Raw genomic sequence first — 17815 nt, 5'->3', positions numbered from 1 at the left:
CCCCCTGCTCCTTTTCAAATTAGACAGAAACACTCCATCTAATCAACCCACGCTTGCCTGACAAAGGAAAGTGCTCTAAACACCGCCTACATTACCCAAAGATGTTATCCACCTCAGGGGAGTCAGAACACTTCAATAAATCATGAAATCTTTCGAAGATAAAGTCTAATTCCTCAGCAGTTTTGAGATGTGACAAATTATGTGTTTTTGGTAGAGCCTCTACAGATTCAAACAGATTAAAGCCTTCTAACACAATACCCACTGCTGTATGGTGCCCTAGACACATTGCACTTCTGCTGAAAGGACTTATCAACAACAAACATATTTAAAGATATGGAGCGATAAGTCCTGTTGCAGCTGGGAGTTTTACTTTTTTACAACAGATGCTACTGAGATACTGTGTGAAAATATAGATCCTATTCACCAGATGATGCAAGTATAGCAGTGATGGTTGATTAAGAGGGGGGTTAATTACACATATTTTAAAAACTAAATCTATTGTTTCTGAGCAATATTGCAGTGTTATAAAATGCTTACTGTTGATGTTTCTGTAAAACTGAAATTTAAAAATCTTTCAAGTCAATAGGAAAGGTCAAAATTAGAAAAAGACAATTATTAATATGGTCCTCAACCTCAAGGAACAATTTAGCCAACTTATTCTTAAGAACAACAACATGAAATGTAACCGTTCTTAACTGAATTACTTTGAGATTATTTTTTTATCACTGAGCGAATATATAACTGCTCCTCTTTATCAAGGAGCTAAATTCATCTGTGATCAACAGCATACATTACCACATTTGCACTTGCACTCGTTTTAGACCCAACCGGTGAGACATACAGGGCGGCTGAATAGGTTGGGATACAACACCGGTTAGTGCCATCATTGAGTAATTGTTTGAATTATAAGCAGCTTGGCAACCAGTTCTATGAATGATTGAAGATTTACAAATGGTAAAGCGTTTTTTGTGGCTACAGTATAACAATAGAAATCCATCATATAAATGCAAGTTTTACCATAAAGTATTACACATAACAGGGAGAATATCCTCAGTGTGACAAAAGGTAGAACCTGCAGTTATTAAAGAAAAACATCCAGTTTTCAGAACAAACAAAACTTTTCAACTATAGCTACATCCTCTCAGCTGTTCCAAAATAAAACTATTTCTATCAGCATCTTGTTTCCGCACACAAAGACCGAGACACAATAAGTACCGGACATCAAAGGCAATCAGCAAGTTATGAAAGCCAAAAACTAGGCTTATACATTTGTCAAGATTCAAAAACAATCAAGCCAAACAAAAACTACTTTCCACTGTGGGAGGAAAGCCTTTTGAAATAGCATCATCATTTGCCTTCATAACTCCTCTCTAATGAAACAAACAAAAGTAGGCCTACAAGAAGCATGCACACACTACTCAGTGCATCAACATCATGGTAAATCACCCTTACAGCACCCTCAAACACAGTGGTTTTAAATCAGGCCACTCTCCGAGAATGGACAGAACATACGGGACAGTGAAGCGCAGACCCTCCCTGTTATGCTATTTTTTCGCTGGAGGTGGAGGGGAAAGGCGTCCGACAGTCAGCCATGCATGCAAGGCCAGTCTGTTGTATCTGGCTCACTTGTTAAAAAGCTAGGTCTTAATTTGTTCACGAAGAGGAAGAGGGGAAACATTCCCCATAGAAAAAAAAAAGTGTAAAACCTTCAAGCAAAAAGGGATTTTAATAAGATTCCTTTGCAAAAGTCAGAGGATCGGTGGGAAAATCCTGAGTTGCCTTTTCACTATCATCATCTTATGCATGCCTGGTTCAGACTACCCGATATCAGACAGATTAGAGCCTGAGCTAGCTATTGTGTTGACTTGGATTAAGAAAGACAATGAGCGTTGGCTGCATCGTTTTATCCCGTGTAGGACACAACATCCAATGCAGCATCTTGGACGCCTCACAACATCAAGAAAGAAAACAAGCATGTTAGAATTACTGTGCCTTTCCAAAACATGTTCCCTCACAACCTTGACCTTGCACAGGTGGAGTGCTCTTCAACTGTAAACAGGGTGAAGTGAACGATCAATGATGCGAAGGGTAGAGATGTTGGTGCTGCATGTGAAATTGTAAAAGCAAAGAAAGGTCAGTAAATCCTCTATTTTTAAGGCTTTGTCAAGCACAAGCAAAGATAGAAAACTCTGATTGGTCTCGGACCAACGTGTCTTTTCTCAAGTTGAGTCAAGAGTTTCCTCGACTCGAAAATCGTCTAATCTGAAAAAGTGACCATAGCAACAGTCAAAAATATTGTGTGGTCAGAACCTGGCATTAGTGCATTACCACTTAGTGTTCTTCACCTGGACTCGCACTACAATGTGCATATATTCAGGCAGAAATGGAGATCACACAGCAACAAAAAAGCTAAAAACAAAAAAAAGATTAACAACTATGACTGCATTAGTAGAATATTATTGTCAACAAATCTCTCTGGATCCAGCAACCATTTCCTTTGTGAATTGTTACCAAATTGCTGAAGTGCAATTTCAGCGGACCAGCCAGTGACTCCTGAACAAACATTTGTATGTGCACACATAAACATAAAACAACTAATCCAACAGATTGACAAGGGAAAAAAGTCTAGTACTGTGATATTTTTGTGGCAGTAATACATCTGAGGTCAAAGACAGCATTGTCAAAGTCTGGGTGGGGACCATGTCTCTATTATAGATAGCATTCAGCATGTCAGACGTGTAAAACAGAGAGATAGTTAAATGGAGTAAATGAGGCAGTAACATGGCTGGAGTTCACACTGACATAAAGTGTATTGCACACATCTACACTGGCACACACACACACACACACACACACACACACACACACACACACACACACACACACACACACACACACACACACACACACACACACACACACACACACACACACACACACACACACACACACACACACACACACACACACACACACACACACACACACACACACACACACACACACACGCACTGCATTGAACAGACGCTTCAACTCTCATCTGGATGATACACAGTTTCCCCTTCGAGACAAAGACAAATGTTCCCCCTCTCTGTTCATATTGCTTGTCAAACAGCATGGATGGTGCAGGAGATCCACCAGAGTCAGAGTCCAGCGGGGTAAATGGCTCAGCTGGCCACAGAGATAATCATTACACTCGTTACGATTCCACTGTGCCTTCGTCAAAATCATTGATGCCCATGCTATTAGAGCAAAACGGTCATGCTGGAGGCACGGCCGAGGGTTTTGGGCCAGCCACCCAACTGAGACAAACTTCTTCACATGGCGGTGCATTTTCTCTTTATTGACAGAACAGCAAAGCTTGAAGCCAGGTTCTAGTTTTCTATTCCTCTTTTTAGTCATGCTAGTGGACCTTTATGTAGCAGTCTTACTGAACCCTGTACACACACATTTTTGGAGATATTTCAGTCAAGACAAAACGTTTAGATTTGTGCAGAAATTAAAACAAAATGATTTTGGTGATCCCCTGGCGCCACTAGCATATTTAGTCAAATAAATCAACATCTACAGACATTAAGCGTTACCGGAGGATGAATCTTACTGACTCTGGCAATTCCTCAACTTTAAATCTTGCACCAGAATTATGTTAACGGTTTTAGTTGAAATGGCTGAAAAACTTTTAATAGATCGATAGCCAATCATTTTGTCAACCATCTACCCATTAGATTATTGTCTAAAAATATCTCACAAATACCATGTCAACATTTCAGTTTAAAGCAGTTTTAATGACATGTTTCTATCTTACTTCTGAGATTTTTCCATTTTTATTTAAATAACTTTAACATTTTGAAATTTTAAATGTAGCTCTACTGATCCATTTCCATTTTCTTAAATTGTAGCTGTGCACATGCTACAAAGTAAGAAGATCAAGGTTGAACCATGAGGAAATCAATGCTTTAGATACATTTTGTATGCAATTAAGGATTTGGACGTATAAATGCTCGTGTTGTTAGCCTGGAACTTTCCGACGTTCCTCATTAAGATGAGTTTTCTTCGTCCCTGCATCTACACAATTTCCTGAGATCGAACAAAGAAAATTGATGTAGCTGCCACTTCAAAATGCAGTTATAAATTTGGGGCAACTGGAACTCTTGTGAATATGTCACAGCAATATCCTGCTTCATTTGCATAATCCTGTAGGTAAGGGAAGTGGCTGGTAATATACCCCAGAAAATCATTAATGTTTTCACATCTTCACTGAATATTGTGGAGATAAAAGCTTATAATCACACAATGAATGTGCTGAATGTTGTTCCACCCACAGCTGGCTGATGGAGCTGAGGCTGACAGCACTTCTGAGTGTGAAGGCTGCCAGATGTGAAGCAATTGTGACATTAACTACTCATTTTACTTTTTACCCTCTTTTGCTATATGTATGAATTGTTATTCCTCCCCATCACCCCATATCTCAGCAAAGGAATTGTAAAGAAACAGGAACACATTGTAGGTTGACCATACAAACAAACAACAATCCAAAAGATATTAATGAAAAGAAACTGTGCTTTTAATCTGTGAGCTTGCAATGCTCAGCCCTTTATATTATAATCTACAAAACAATCAAGTGCACTACATTGACAAGGCACGAGGCAGAGAAAAGGAATGACCCCCTCAGAACTGCTGAAATAGCATTGCAGGCTGAATGATAGGACTACAAAACCAAAAGAAAAGGATGGAGAATGGAATGAAATAATGCAGCGTTCAGTGGTTTATACAGTCTTTGTTGTTTGACACTCGGAGAAAGATTACTGCGTGATGATAGCCTGCTTTTATAAAAGCGGCATACGCCTATTTTTCATTGTGTACCAATCAACCGCTTTGTGTAGGTCTGTTTCTCGGTCTAAATCGCTGTGAGCCACCACCTCTTCCTCCCTCACTTCCCTCCTCTCTTCCTCAGTCCGTCCTGGTTTCTGTCTCTGGTTGGTGAGTCAGGGAGCAGCAAGGGGTCCAAGATATTTGCATCCATACCTCGCCTCATTTCCTTTCCTAATGGGAGACATGGGAGAATGGCAGCAGACACAAGTGGAGGGGGGGGGCTTCGGGACAGGGGAGGAAAAGGTGGGTGTGTGGAGGGGTTGATGGAGCAAGAGATAGAGGGATAGGGAAAGAGAGAGTCTATAAAACAAAAGAGTGAATGATGAAATGTGTTCAAGTAGGCTGGTGGGCCCGGGAGAATACATTAGCATTAAAATAGCAAACAACCAAAAATGCAAATGATTCGCTTTTCCACGAGTGACTCATTTGTAGCTTAAGTGTGTTGATTAAAACCCGGCGTAACACTGTGATTCATTGTTGCTCGCATTATCAGACTATATCAATCTAGAGAACCCCTCTTCCTCTTTGAGATGCTAGAACTCACTGATTCATCCACTCTGCTAGCGCTGCAACGTTTGGTACTTCTACATGAGCACTTGTGTGTGCAAGCATGTGCGTGGTTGCGTTTTTGCGCCTTTTTGTGATGGGCAATCAAGCACTGCTCACTCCACAAGAGGAGGAGAGGCCCACACATCATCCCCATGACAACACTGCGCCTGCTTGCCAATAAGAGTACCTCTACCTATCTAAGTCATTAGGCAGGCAGCCACCGATGCATTACCCATTATCAGATGGTGCATAACAAGCAGCTAGACCCTCACACAGAAATATCCACCAAAGCATACAAGCACATTCTGAGACAAACACATGGGACAATACAGAATCTAGGCAGCTAAAAGACCTATTTGGCAACTAATGGGGAAAAACAAGACGCAATAGGTCCCATCACTGCCTGTTCCTTCTCAGCGCTGCGGGACTCCATCACCCAGCTGCAGGAGTTGATTTGGACCTGGGAGCATCCCTGTTTGCCATCCATCTGGTACTGCAGCGCTGGGAATGCATTCAGGGTATGTGTGTTTCTGTTTGCAGCAGAGGACGTTTGCATGCCAGGCCCCTTGGCTGGCACCACTCCGTGCAGAACCTAATGCTAGCATTACTCTCCAGGGGAAATGGGGTTTGTGTCCCAGCTGAGCAGGCTACAGGCTGAAGGGGGGGCCAGAAAGTGGTGTGTGCCAACTATGGAAGTTTTCACTGAGGGTAAAGCCCGGGGCGACAGAAAGAGGAAGGAAGGGAGGAACTGTACACACTGGGAAACAAACATCCGTCACAGGCTGACAAATCAGAGCACCTTTTTTCTAATCGCCAAGCACTGCAGGAGCCTAGGACTGGAAACGGTAGTGACATGCATCACACCACATTAGTGTGTAGTTGATTGGTCAGCCAACACATCCTATAAGTGTTCTTTTCAAACTCTGTCTTTAAAACCTTTATATCTGGTACATGCCGATGACTTTTAAACTCTTACTCGCAGTTTGTAATGTTGGCTTTCTGTTGTGTCCAATTGCTCAGATAATAGTTATTTTCCCTTTGCTTGCTAAAGCTCCTCCAGAACCAAAGAAGAAAGAAAAGAAGGTTTAAGGGGTGAATAGTAATACCCATGACTAATACAACAAATCTTAGCTTTAACTTCTAAAATATACAAAGAAAATGGAGTCATTAGGTCCTAATCAAATTGTTCATGTTTGAGATTGCACTTCAACTCCCTCAGAAGCTGATAATGGCGATTGTTAAACAACCGTCTTTTCTGCCCTTCTTTAATTGGGATTGACATTTAAATGAAGTACTTAATGTGTGCCAAGGACAGAGTATGCCGTGTTAACAATTAAAATGCTGCTTAATGGGGCCTGCCAGGGCTATTTTGAGTGCATGTTGTAGGAGAAAGAATAGGGCATCTCTATTAGTCAGAAACCAGAGCATTTCCCTGAAGTGGGCCAAGGTCAAATTCACTCCTTCGTTTCTAGGCCAGCTGCTCATCATCCAGGCACTTCAAAACACTGACTACAGTCATTACCATAAACACCGACCTGGGAGAAGGCTTTTAGCATACAAAAAGTGGCCATCGAGGATGTTCTGTCATTTATGCAACATCTCTCTGGCATGTAAAAAAGCAGTGGCTAGCATGCTTCAACGGGGGCTGAGAAGTGCCCTCAGGCCCCATTACTCATCTTTTTGAAAGACAGGCTTCCTCTAGCTTCTCGCTCACTCTCTCTTCGATAGAATTTCTGTAGGTGCACACTGCAAGGAAGACTTGGGTTCACACGTGCAGAGAAAAATTGGATCAACTTGGCTGAAGCTTTTGGGCAGATATCAAAAAGCAGAAAAGAAAAACAGTCAAGAAAGCAGGACGCACTGTACAGCAGCCGCCAATATCAGACGCAACTTTGGGGCAAGTTGTCTCAAAGACGTATGTGTGGACAGGAGGGAAATGGGATGGTGTAGAGAGAGGGCTGTGCCAGAGGGAGGTGGAAGTTCAATGCATAAGCACAGAGCTCCAATGTGTGTCCTTTCCACCAGTCGTGTCCTCCTGCCTTCATCCCTCTGAAGGCTCCAGTGTGCCCCTGTGTCCCGGGCCAGAGGGGGAACAGGGCTCCTCTCTGTGTTTTCCATACCTTGTGAAGGGTCAGTCTCCCTGCAGGCAGGTTTCACTGTGTGCTTTTGGGGTTGGACATTAGCCCCAACCAGAGGAGCCCTATGTGTTCGTGTGCCACAGAAAAGTTTACAGTGAAGGAGGAGTGCCTTGATAGAGGCTGTGAAGTGGGAAAAGGCAATGACTGAGCACAGTGTTAGGAATATGAAATGAATTCTTTACACTTGATACGTTTCCATCCTGCTGTCAAGAGGATTTTAACCCAGTGTATGAAAAGCTGTAAAAACATAGTCTTCCTGTTACTCAAGAACAAGGAAAATGTTAAAGCATCTGAGGAGTTCATACTGTCCTCTTGTAGGACTCACATTTATTAAGAAAATATTTGTTTAAATGTTTCGAACCATCTGACTATTGGGTGAGAGCTATCAACAGGCAACCAATAGAGAGACCAGGAAAAAAACTGAAATTCTTGTTGTTTCTCCCTTATGCTAAGCTAAGCCTCCTGGATACTAGCTGCTAGCAAGAGTATTTCCAAAAATGTCAAACCTGTTCTTTAAAACCAATGAAATGTGCATTTGCAATTGCTCTCGAGCCTCAGTGGAAGTTATTTCCCTTGGATCTAGTTCAATTCCTTATACATCAATGTGTGCAATGGATGTAAACCACCTATATTCGAGCAGGACCCATACAAACATAACTACTGAATACTGGTATACCGGTATAGGCAGGTAGAAGAGAAAGCAAGAGCATGTGAGGTGACCAGCGGCTCTCTTTTTCAGATGTTCCCTGCTGTGTTTTGTCTCCAAGTTTACTATCAGAAAACATTAGCAGAGCCCAAAGCGAGTGTGTTCTCTTTCAGAAATCTTGATTTCAGACTTTTGTGGTTCAATTTGGCTTTGAAGAATAAGAGTGCCTTGTTTTGATTCTTGCCTCGTTTCTTAGAGCAGAGTCACTAATGCATCACTGGATTGCGGGTCCTGTGCAACTGTGTTTACACTTGGGGAATTAAGACACACTAAGCTCCCTATAGGTTATTTTGTATGCCAGTGTGCCAGTCTGTCAACTGTAACAAAAATCACAATTATGTTATCCAGAATGATGGTGAAAATAATATTTTATAAAGGTCTCATGCCTCACCATGAAAGAAATAGAATGGAAAATGTTCTTTGTATAAAACTATTTCACAGGCGTAACATATAGAAAATACTTGATAGAAAAGATGGTTTGAGTGAAACATTTTCCATAAAAGCAGTACAAAAAGGATTATCCAAATTAAAGATGGCCAAATCTTGTCCGTTATAGGTGATAAATAAATCCCTTTAAATAAAGATTCTAATGTGAGGCAGAGCATTATTAGTGTAAAGGAAATGCTAATTGAAAACACAATACTGTTGTTTAAGTGAGCCTTTTAAAGTCAGTAGCTGTACTGTCCTCTATCCTCTCCTACTCTTCAAGATTTGGCTGTACAAACTAAGTGTTAGCAATGTGCGGCTGTTCAAAAAAGCAGGTATATCAATTCCTGCCCTCTCGTTATCTTTTTCTGTGCGCCCACTCTGAAAGCAGTGTCAGTACAATTGTTAACCCAACATCAGCAGCACCTGTTTTGTCAACAAAAATGTTCCCAGGAGGCGAGCGCTGAAAGATGCCCCTTCTTCTCTCTACTGAGAGGAAAAAAATATATGGTTCAATTATAGGGGGCTGTCAGGCAGGCGGGCATGAGTTTGTGATGGCCTGAACTGAGATTGGTTGGGATAAAGTGAACTGATGCAGTGGAGCTCTTTGTAGATCCAGCTTTAAAACTCTGATTGCAAACACAAATGAGAATCAATCCAATTCTAATTTGACTGTGAAAAGTGTGCGATGAATCAGTGGTAAGTCTTATTTAACTTTTAGGACATGCCGGATGTACTGTAGAAGCAGTGACTCACCAAACAGGTAAGAAATGGAGAGAGACACAGTGAATCAATGTAGTTAACGGAAGTGATTTAGTGGATCAGTGAGTCGATGTGCGCGTCAGCCTTGTGAGTTAAGAGCTGATGTCTCGGCTGCTGCAGGGCTGAGAGGGATTTTAAATCGGAGGAAGTGGAGTTAATGTCGGATCTCAAAGAGAAGAGAGCTGTCCTTGCTTTCCTCACCCACTCTCAGCCCACCACTTTGACACACATGATGAGAGGCCCCAAGCAGAGTGCAAAGGGGCATAGCAAACATTCGTGCACTACAGAAACGAAAAACTCCATAGCTGTAAATGAGGAGAAAAAAAGAGGAAGATTATAAAAAAGCACACGCATAAATGACAAACTAAAACTGCCAAATAATACTAAGACTGTTGAAAGGATAAACAAGGTCAGTTTCCTAGAGCTGCTTAGCCCACATATGGTATAAGAGTGATAATCTGACTTTTAATCAAAAGGGCCAGCCCGCCCCTGATAGGTTTGATAAGCCCCAGTTCATTGTGAGGAAGAAGAGGAGGCAGACCTGAATGAAGCTGAGTGATATCAGAAATGTTGAGTCAGCAGCTACGTCAATAGTGGCACCATAGGTCCATCTTTAGCATCAACACAAACGCTATAGGGCTAAATGGTGACCTGAACCACACCTATCAATACTCAGCCTCCTGTCCTCACAGCCGGCACGGTTCAATAAGAGACAAAGTAAAACAAGAGTGTGTGCCTGAGACCCCCCCACCAGATGGTGGAGGTTACTGTGATCAGCATGGATTACATGTCTTTTCAGTCTCGATCCATGAGAGATGGAGTAGGGGGGATGGTAGCTTTGTGGGGTGGAGGAAGCTTTAGTGCCACCTCCTGCGGGCTGTAATGACTCTGATCGCTGATAGTGGAGCAGCGGGGGTCAGAAGAGGAGCCGTCAACTGAGCAGGAGACAAAAACAGACCATGATCCCAAAAGACAGCTGGATGAATGTCAACTGAAAACCACAGAAACAAACGCAGTCAAAAAATGAAGTTGTCATCCTCAAATTTGAAAGATCATTTCTGAATTGATTGCCTGGAAAATTAATTATGGGACAGGCTTTAGTGAGCATCTTCGTCCCCTGACACGCTGTGTTCTAACAAGAGGACTCAGGTCAAGTGCAAGACAAGTGTGACTGTTGAATCCCACAACAGCTTTACTGAGAGAGCCATGAAGCATTTCTGTAAAACAACAAGCTCTTTCAACTTGTTAATTATGTAGTGTAGGAGCAACTACTCGAGAATGGGAGCTGTTAACATTTTGAACTTTTATAATATTTAATTGGAGCCAAAATTGCAACTGTGATAGGATGATGAAAATCACAGGTACAGGCAGTCACAAATTCTCCTTAAGCCCCCGTTAGCTGAATGTGAAATAGATGACACATACAGTAGCTGATCCAGATAGCTGTGGGGCGCCTGTCTTCGCTGATGGCTGCTAGTGTTATCATTTGCTACTATTTCATATCTGGGTGACAGCAAAATATCTTCAGCCTGCAGTTGAATGTTTTTTATGATTTTCAGATCTTAATATTTATTCCGTAACCATTTCCCCCACTCAAATGTTGATGCGTTAGCCACAATGTTTATTTCTCTTCAAAGCTTTATCTTCTTACTTGAAGAGATTAAAGTCCTATTTCAGAATTATACAAGAAAGCACAAGTTCATATATCTATTTTGACACAAATCCTTGGAAGTAATGACTTCAAATGGCAGACTTTAGTGGAGAAAGCTATAAACTTATGTAGCACTTCAACATACAAACATACTTTTGAGACAAAAGCTAGAGTAAAGTAAGGACAAATTGTGTTTAAACATACAATATCATTCAAAAGCTTTTAGAGTGCAGGTTAATTCTGAAATGTGGCCTCAAAATAATCCCTCAGCTAGGTATATTTTACTTTAACTAATGCATTTTATTTATTCGGATTTAGCAAACTATCAAAAAAAAATAGCATGTGATGAGTTTTTGTACTGCAGCACTACTTGGAATTTCACATTGTAAAATGTCTTTAACACTGACTTTCAATACATTTAATGAACTGCCTACATTGCTAATAAAATCTTGGTACGGGAAAGCCTGGAAAGAGAAGAGAACAAGAGCTCAACGCACACAGAGTCTTAGAAAGTAGTCTTCTCAGGCATAAATAAATCAAACGAGTAATACTCTCCCCTCTGTCAACTATTGTGCCCTTGAGCAACACAACTAACCGATGACAGCTCCAGCAACAGAGCTCCACTGAAAGACTGTGGTTGTGCAGAAGTGTGAATGTGTGTAACTGAATATATTAGTGTATGTGAAGCAGGGTGTTGTTGAAAAAAGCCAAGCATACCTACTTAAATAAACCTAAAAGTCAATATCAGACACACAATATCTGCATATTCATGAAAGCGATCTATAACTGCATGTTTCTGATCAAAAGACTTTAGCCGCCACCCTTCCTGCAGTCGGACCCCAACAAGCGGGCTATTTATCACATGTTGTTGTTGTGCGGACTGGTTGAGGAGGTTTACCTGGCCCAGCACACTGAGGCAGTGTTAACCCCCGAGCGCCGTCATTCACCAGCAGCTCAGCAGCATAAACGCACCACTGTGTGCGCGCATGTGTTTGTGTAAGTGAATGCGCCGCTCTAACACTAGGGCCACTGTCAGTGTGAGTCATTACACATCTGTGAGTGTGAGGGCGTGTGTATCCAAGGCTCATGGAGGTGATGCAGACTTCTGCCGCTTTCGTTTAATGAGGATAATGATTTCATAACAACGAATCAAAACGGGATTAAATGAAGCTCAACACAGACGGTGAATGTGCAACTGGAGGGGTGCTGCACTCTGCTTCTGCTTTGGAAAAGCCCGACCCTTGTTCCCCCTTTCTCCTCTGTCTGACTTCTTGCTGCCAGATGACCTCCTGTTTGGGCAAAAGGCTCAGAGTAGAGGTTGAGGATGTGGGGTAGGTAGAAAGTGAAACCTAAACTTGGCCTCACCAGGGTTATGCAGTATCACATCTCCAGCCTGCCACTGCAGAGCCTGAATTGACCATACCCAGGCTGTGCACCTCTGGTTGGGCATGTTAGTCTGCCAGGCAGGGCTCTGGAGAAGGGTGGGGGCTCGCAACTGCAGGCCAGAGTCAAGCTACGTGCATCTGTCAGAATCAGTGACCCCCGCCCTCTTTATGCCACATCAAGCTTCACATAGAGGACTAACCCAGGCCAGAGGATGGACTCCGGGGTTGAAGGGTATTACCGAGTCACTCCTTTAGGGAGAGTCAGAGAGCACGGCCAGTGATCATGGCTTTTTATTATAGAGATTTTACTTTTTTATTTCATGCAAAGCCCTGCACAGCTTGTTACTTGGCCTGTCACTCCTCACCCTACCCCTGTCTGGCAAGGGAATGTATAATTTATTAAGATTGCTTGTTAAAGTCATTTGTGGTACAAAATGTGAATAAGTTAAAAATGTGGGAACATTTCTGATTTATTCTGAGCACCCCCAAAAGACATGTTTAACGAAACAAAATAATGTATCGGTATTTCAATGCACAAGCAATAACTATAAAAAATAGCGGTAGTTTTAGAAGATAAATAAATCAGAATCATTGTGAGCCTGTGATTTCAGAAAGCAAAACCCACAAACAGATGTTAAATGCATGTCTTTTATTTCATTTTAAATTAATTTAGTTTGCACAGCATCAGCTATGACAGTGATTTTCTGTTGGCCTGACAGTGATGTCCTCCAGTACCAAGCTTCCCCAGCTAATTGGGAATAAACTGTGTGTTTGTATTGGCAATACGAAAAGGGACCAGCAAGTGCGTCACAGTTCTTGAACAAAACTTTTCATAGAACTCAACTGAAGGTCACCCTGCTACTCTGACTTTTTCAGCGTTGGACGAAATCAAGGATAATATTCACACTTGCAGAGTAAGAGGGAGGAAAAGAACAAGAGAGGTCAACAACAAGAGGATAAATAAGACTCTGGCCTTGCGGGCTCCAGCTGTGTGTGAGCAGGCCGGTCACCTTGGCTCAGCAGGGGATGATACCACAGATAACAGCAGTAAGAAGAGGATCAAAAGAAAAGTCCAAGCTAAATATTGAGAGGTCACTTGAATAGCAGCAAACTATATGGTAAGCGATATATGAGTCAGAGGCACAGAGTTTGAAAAAGATACTTTGCACACATTTATATTAACCTATAAAGTATTGACCAGAAGTAGCAGAAACATGCTCCAAATACATATACATATTCATTTGTGCCAGACATGATGTAAAGTGTGGAAGTCACAGGAAGGCCAGCCAGGCATCCTGACCCAATCTGTAGGAGACGAGATAAAGGCTGGAGGTGAGTTCAAGGAAAAGAGTTATCGTCAAGACTCAAGAGAGGGCCAGCCGTTTCAACCCACATCGTGCTCATGAAGATAGTGTCCCTATAAACCACTCAGCGCTATGTCTACAAGGACTCTTACACTCCATCTGTCAGAAACAGTTTACACTAACCTCCATCAAGGTATGTTGGCTGTGTGTGTGGATGCTTCCCAAGTTCCCAAACCATGCCCTTTATTTCAAATTGTTTATATTTTACCACTATCAGATTTACTATGATCTCTTTATGCAAGGATGGGATTAATGTTTACAATTCCCCCTTCATGGGAGGTGCAATCCAATGCCAACAATCTCAGATAATGTCTCCAAAAGAGAAAAACCCCTTCCGTTTCCCCAAGTGGTCAGAATACGGAGGAAGGCCCCAGAGTGACCCCTTTCACATATAATATGCATGCTTTGAGTCAAACGGCCCAGTGAGATGAATAAGTGTCTCCAGCATTGAGCAACATAAAGAGCATGAATCCACTTTAATGCAGGGCATGTTTCCCTGCTGGCTTCTGAGGTGGAAGTCAACAAGAGTATCTACTCCGACAACATGTAGTGACGGAGAGGCTGTTTGTCTTTTGCCAGAAATCAGCGCTGCCAACAAGAGACAATTAGAAACTAAGTAATTACTCCCAAAACAAGCATGCTTATATATGTTCTCAGGGTGAAGATACATGAACACCTACAATTCATACTGTTGTTTATGTAAAGCAAGTAAACAAAAATGTAATTTCATTTTTCTAAACTGAGACATTTAACTCTGGCTCCAGAAAAAAAAAGTATAAGTCAATTGAACATAAATAAGCAATCAGCGCAAATTGGTTCAGTGGAAGAAACCCTTTTTTTGTGTTAAACAATGCAGCTAGGAAGTATATGCTGATCATGTTTCATGATTGAATGAGTTGAGCAATGCATTAATGTAAACAAATGATCTCAAGTCTATAAACAGAATACCGGTAATCCCTCTAAATTATGAAATTGGTCTAAAAAAGTTAACATTTTAAGGTTGAAAAACATAATATTGGTAAGGATTATTGAGGGATTAATTTCTATAAAGTTTCTGAAATTAGCAGAGTAATTACAAAATGCTACTGATTGACCGCCTTTTACGTGGCGTTGAGGTTGTGCCAGACATTTCTTGAGTGAGGAAGCAGCACGACGTTTGTTTGTTTGATCATCTTTGTACATTTCTTGCTTTTCTCTGTGGTGTCAAAACACATGCGATGTTACCCTTTTTCTACACGGTAAATCCAATTAATTACTGCAAACATTACAACTGTGCAGCTGGTTTCTATTTATGTTCTTGCTTGTGATGAATGCAAAGAAAAAATACCTGACAGCTACACTAAGAGCTCTGCGTTTCTGAAGAAACTGCATTCTGCTAAACTTGAGCTTGTGATGTGGTTAAGCCTTTTCCACGGTTTAGCACCTACAATTAGGACACTTAAATATCCGCACATGCTCTGTTACAGAATGAAGTGTACAGTATTGTCAGTGTGAGTAACATAAGAGACACTCAAGCACTTCATGCTCTAGAACAACGTCACAATGCTGTTTTCATCTCAATGACTGCTTTGAGAGGGTTATGGTTTATCATTAACAACCCAAAAGGGGGATGTAGATCAAAATGGGACATTTTTCCATAATTGCCTTCTTATTTCTGTTCACCACAATGATGTAGCTGGCCCAAACAAACAAGTTATATGATTTAGGTTAAATCCAACAACTGACACAAGGTTTAACAGGTGAAATCTGCACTTTAAAACAAATGTATATTATGTTTTAGGGTTTTCTGTTATTGTAGAGTCACGACAGGTAGATAAAAAGGGAATAGAGAGGGGACAAAATTCAGCAATGAGCTGTGGGTTGGATTCAAACCTGCCCCCCACTGCCGTAAGGACTCTTGTTACATGGGGGAGGAAGATTGACCAGGTGAGCTACCGGCTCATTTTTTTATTTAGGTTAAACGTTTCCACACATTAGCTAAATTAAAAGACCTTTAGAACAATTTATGACAAATATTTCCACCAGAAAACACCATCTCCTCTTCCTCTGACTCCTCCAATCTAGGTTAAAACTCGTATATGCCGAACTCCTTTTAGAAAAGGATAATAAAAACAATAAAAACACAAAAGACTGTGAGAAAGTCATTGAACACTTCATCATAACAGCAAGACAGATTGTAGCATTTATCAGCCAGGTCCATTCATCGAGAGAAGCCAGTTCTAAAAAGTTGCTGTCCATAAATAAATTCTGTACAGAACAGCCCTACTATGTCAATATCTCTATATAAAGCCTGCGATATATATACCTCTTACTCGTTACAACAGCTACTGAGCAACAAGATTGCAGCAGAAGAGGTGTTCAGTAGAAAATCCAATCTAATCAAGCGAGAGTTACACACTCTCCACAATGACCCTGCTCGCTTAAGGGAGGACGGGCTAATCCCAACATTGGTAGACAAACATACCCTTCTTTCGCTGTACAGTTGAGATTATAAAATCTACTTTTCTTATCAGAGCACTGCCAGCGCTTATGAAATATACAGGTCAAACCTCAGAATTCCTCCAAGAGAACAAAGCAATAGAGTGTGTAAAATGAATGCTCACATGAAAACACATCCTACATTACATGTTCCAGGATCTTAAATGCAAAGTCACATTTAAGGGCAATAAATATTTGCCAGTTATTATGTACAACAGTGATTATCTCCTGAATACTATTTCGTGTTATAACAGATAAAAGTCAATACAATTTTTTTTAAGTTTGTACAAGAAAACTACGTTGAATAGCAAAGTTAATACTGAGAGTCAATAGGCTGCAGTGCAGATCAAAGTACAGGGCCAGGAGATGGACACATTCACAATTGTCAGGCAAAAAATCCATTAAGTAAGATGATACAGTAAATCGGTATGGGGGTATAGTTGTTGGGTACAGAGGATGGAGTTCACAAGTAAACCAAATGTTGTCATTATAGACTCTTAGCTGATTATAAATATAATACCCTTTAATAATTTCAAGAATTTCATTCCACATTTTTGGATAGATTATACTAACAAAATTCCAAAAAAACATGCACATATCCGGGTAACACTGATATATCACCCCCACTAAAAGGATGTAGGGATAATTCTTATAAATTGTAATATGTATCCAACATTTTTTATCATCTCAGATACAACAGCTTTTTTGACAGGACGACAAGTGAGAAAGTTGGTTAGAAGTATGGTGCTTCTGATTTGCAATTTCGCATACCGTTTAAAAACCTACGACCTGTTAATCATTAACGAAAACGATGATCGAAATAAAACTTTGCGACACCACACGTGCAATTAACTCCAGCCCTCAGGACTCAACGATGTACCTTAAACTGTCCCATCAATATCAATTTCCGCCAACTGAAAAACTTTTGCAGAGACAGCACCCTTCTTCATGTGTGACAACAAAAGCAGACAGGAGAGCGCTTACCGGTCCCGTTCCGTTTCCGACTTTCCCGGTGCTCGTCAGTGCCCAGCAACAGTGGAAACAGATGGATACAGACTGGCTGCCAACACAAGAGAAGCAGAGCTTTCCAGTGCAGCGATTTATCAAGTCAGACATCGTTACACAAACTGAGGCCGGAAACGCCTTTTAATAATAAATGCTTAAATGTGCTTGTACTCGTAGAGAACCAGCTATCATACAACAGCTGTAAACATAATAACAATTAATGAATTAAAAAGTAAAGTCCCCAAAGCGGTATAAGTTTTACTTGTATGTTTTTGGTCGAGGTAATATGTGGTAAGCATTATGCAACACAATTGTATTGACCATATGTTACTAAAGAAAACGTTTTAAACATATTTACAACATATCTCAACAATTAACGGATGAAAATACCTATTCTTTTTTATTTTCGACTTTATATTTTATTACACATGAGACATTTATTTTGAAATTCATGACCGGATGTCCTGGTTCTCTTTATC

General features: G+C 41.0%; 1 protein-coding gene across 1 annotated transcript in view; it reads right to left on the bottom strand.

Annotated features, from left to right (window-relative positions):
• znf385c (zinc finger protein 385C) overlaps nt 1–17353 on the bottom strand; it is a 113413-nt gene extending 96060 nt beyond the window's left edge. Inside the window, 1 exon segment of the mRNA XM_063902976.1 lies at nt 17316–17353. The gene's annotated coding sequence lies outside the window, so the exon portion shown is untranslated.
• Nucleotides 17354–17815: the final 462 nt, after the last annotated feature.

The sequence above is a fragment of the Eleginops maclovinus genome, chromosome 16, assembly GCF_036324505.1.
Source record: "Eleginops maclovinus isolate JMC-PN-2008 ecotype Puerto Natales chromosome 16, JC_Emac_rtc_rv5, whole genome shotgun sequence".
Lineage (NCBI taxonomy): Eukaryota > Metazoa > Chordata > Actinopteri > Perciformes > Eleginopidae > Eleginops > Eleginops maclovinus.
Note: the sequence above shows the minus strand (reverse complement) of the source record. Positions and strands in the feature narration are given on the sequence as shown.